The following is a 4,078-nucleotide window of genomic DNA, read 5'->3' on the forward strand; positions in this document are numbered from 1 at the left end:
AAAAAAATGTGCTTGAATAACTGATGGCATGCCAGAACTCACAGGAACAGAGAATAGAATTCTAGCTAGGTTCATGAAGTAGGCAAGATACTTACCTTGTATGTCACACATGGAATTTGATTTTCATTCTAAAAGTAATGGAAAGCTATTAAATGAACACAGAAACAACAGAAAGATGACAATGGCTTTTTAGCAGCAGATGACCAGGTTTGTGTCTTGACAAAAACAACTACAACTGCCATTTGAAGAACAGGACTGGAAGGAAACAAGAGGGAAAACATGGAGATATTTGGGGAGCTGCTGAAATAGTCAAGATAAGAAGTAGTGGTAGAATAAAGAAGAGACGTAACAAGGAAGATGAATTTGATAAAAAATTAAAAGCTATTTAGGACAGATTGGCTGTTTTCTTTCTTCCAACACAGCCCTGATTTTCTAGTTCTTAAAGCTAATGCAATAAGAAAATAGAAAGGAAATCAGGAGAGTCTACTATTGGGACCAGTAGGAAGGGAAAGGGGAAGGAAAGGGAAAGGAAAAGGAAAGGAACTGAGAAATGAAATTGAACAAATTATGTTTTGTACATTTATAAATATGTAGGTATGAATCCCACTATTATGTGTAATTATAGTGTCCCAATAAAAAAATATTTTACAAAATATGAAATGAAGGGGCTGGGTTGTAGCTCAGCGGTAGAACACTCAGCTAGCCTGTGTGAGGTGCTGGGTTCAATCCTCAGCACCACATAAAAATAAATTAATTAAATAAAGGCATTAAAAAAAACCTAAAATGGATAAGTATTGTATTCATTTTCCTAAGGATGTTGTAAAAAAAAAATATCAAAACTCAGTGGCTTAAACAACAGTGATTTATTTTTTCATGGTTCTGGAGGTTACACATCCAAAATCAAGATATTGGTAGGTCCAGGCTCTATCTGAAACCTGTAAGAAGATCCTTCCTTGCTTCTTCCTAGCTTCTGGTGACTTTAAAGCAATCTTTAGCATTCCTTGGCCTGCAGTTGTATAATTCCAATCCTTGTCTTCATTGCCACATGGTATTCTCCCAGTGTGCCTTCGTATTCACATGATCATCATCTTAAAGGATACTGATCATGGATTAGGGGATCCCCTACTCCAGTATGACCTCATCCCAAGCACATCTGCAATGTGAATATGACCAAGCAAGGTCATATTCTGAGGTACTGAGGGATTAAGGCCTCAACATACTTTGGAGGGCGAAGAGAGAAACACAATTCAACCTATATACAAATCCTCACATAAAATATTTCAGTGGCAGTAAACAGTAAAATGTGAAGTCTTCCTTTCCTTCTCCAGGCCTAAGCCAATCAATACAGAATAATCAAGTTGCCAAAGGCATATTTATTTTATTATATAATATCATTTAAAGAAAAATAGATTGAGCTTTTTACTACTTGGACATGAGATTGTTCTTCAGGATAAGCTCTTTCCTTCTGAAAGGAGTGTTGTGCAGATATTTATCCTGGAAATGCACAATCCCTTTGTATCATGTGGGGAGCCAACCTTAGAATGAGGCTAAAAAATTCTAGAAACCTTGCTGAATCAAAATGACTCAAGTTTGAACGTTTCCCATTATAATAATAATTACATCACCTTCACATGTAAATTTATTTTGAGGTGGGTTTTCTTTCAGTGGAAGTCCTAATGGATACCAGGTGTCATTAGGCATTGTACAATCATTGTCTTCCCACTGTTTCTGTGTTCAGAGTAATTTTTTATTTTAGAATTTAAAGAAAACACCCCATTCCATAATGATTATTGATAAACAGCATGGAAGATAACCTAAATGTTAAAATGTCTAAGAAGAGAAAGATTAAGCTCATATATCCTTTGGTTTTCCTTTCATGCCAAAGATTCTGGAACACAGACAATACAGGACAATACTTTTGTGTAAATTTTGCATAAATGAAAGCACAACAGCAAAGATAAAGTACACTGTATTATTTTTTTTGGAGGGGGTATACTGGGGATTGAACTCAGGGGCACTCGATCACTGAGCCACATCCCCAGCCACATTTTGTATTTTATTTAGAGACAGGGTCTCACTGCTTAGTGCCTCATTTTTGCTGAGGCTGGCTTTGAACTCACAATCCTCCTGTCTCAGCTTCCGGACCTGCTGGGATTACAGGTGTGTGCCACCATGCCTGGCTACCTTGTATTATTAGTCCATTCACAAAACAGATCAGATTGTTAAGACTCTTTGGAGTGACTCTATATCTGAAAATACATAAACCTTGACTTTGCTACACACTGCTTATAACCTGGCCTCTCAAAATGTGCTAGTCAGCTTTTCATTGCTGTGAACAAAATACATGACAAGAACAACTTAGAGAAGGAAAAGTTTATTTTGAGCTCTTGGTTTCAGAGGATCAGGTCTATGGTTGGCCAACTCCATTGCTCTGAACCTGGAATGAGGCAGAACATCATGGTGGAAGGGTATGGAAGAGGAAAACTGCTCAGCTCATGGCAGCCAGGAACCAGAGTCAGAAGAACCAGGAACAAGATATATAATATCAAAAACTACACTCCTAGTGATCTGCTTCGTCCAGCCATGCCCCATCTGCCTACGATTACCACCTAGTGATCCATCAAATGCATCAGTCCAATGATTAGGTTAAAGCTCTCATAATCTGATCATTTCACCTCTGAACATTCCTACACTGTCTATCATGAGCTTTTGGGGGACAGATCACATCCAAACCATAACATTCCACCGTTGTCCCCAAAGAGGTCATGTCCATCTCACAAAGCAAAATGCATTTAGTCCATCTCTAAGAGCCATCATAGTCTTAACAGTTCCAGCATTGCTCAAAAGTCAAAGTCAAAAGTCTCATCTGAGTCTCAAAGCAAACTCAACTGTAAGCCCCTGGAAGATTAAAACAAGTTACATATATGCAAAACACAATGACACACAGTAAACTTTCCCATTCCAAAAGTGAGGAAGAGGGGCATAGAAAGAAGGGATAGGACCCAAACAAGTCCTGTAGCACCACATCTAGCATATGTGGCACATGGCAGTGAGATGTGACGTGAAATGTCTTGGGATTCTCAGAGCCTATGGTCTTTCTAGTTGCAGCCCACATGGCCTTTAACATAAACTGGCTGTAAGCAGCAAGCAGCTTTCCTCTATAGAAGTTCATGCTAGTGGCATCTCTTAATCTTGGGGGGATGTCAGCTGCAGCCTTGGGTTCCTTTTCACAGCTTCAAGCACTGCCCTCTCAGAGGATGCCTGTAGGGATTCCAACCCTGCTACATACACTTTTCCGGGCTGCTGAGACCTTGCTTTAAAATTTCTGTGGAAGCCTCCATGACCTACTAACTTCACAACAACCTGCATTCCAATAGAACCAGCATCACATGGACAGTGCCAAGGTCTTCCCTCAGCTTGAGCAGTAGTAGCCAGGCCCCCTTGGACCACTATTGCAGTGGCCTGAGTGCCTGCATGGCTGAGCATGGTGAAAAGGATCTTGAGGAAAGAGTTTCCTGGCCCCCAATGACCGAGCAGGGTGCCCCTAAGTTCTCTTAAATGAATTTTCACTTTTACACCCTTGAGTCTGTGATAGGTGTAATCGTACTGATTCATGAGATGACCTGAAGATATCTTTCCTACTGTTTCTATGCAAAGTACTTAACTTCTCTTTAGTGGTAATTATTTCTTCAACAATCACACCTTTCTTGACCCTAATTTCATGCACACTTTTCTGACCAAACTCCCAAGTTCTAAAAACCCTTCTGCTCTGCTTTGTGTTCCTGATTACCATCACAGTTAACCTGGCTAAAAGCTAAGAGCAGTACCCATGTCACTGTCCAAATGCTGTGTGGCCTTGAAATTCCTTCCTCCAGATTTATTAGTCCATCATCTTTAAATTATGCTCTCACAAAGTCTCAGGACTTGAAAAAAATATACACAAGTTATTTGCCCAAATGGAACTTGTGCAACCTCTAGTTGAATTCCCAAAGTAGTCTTCACTTTCCTCTAAAACCTCATGCCCACAGTCTTTACTGTCAGCATTCCTTTCAGCATTCTAGTCTTCTGCACTCCTACC

The sequence above is a fragment of the Marmota flaviventris genome, chromosome X (assembly GCF_047511675.1).
Source record: "Marmota flaviventris isolate mMarFla1 chromosome X, mMarFla1.hap1, whole genome shotgun sequence".
NCBI lineage: Eukaryota > Metazoa > Chordata > Mammalia > Rodentia > Sciuridae > Marmota > Marmota flaviventris.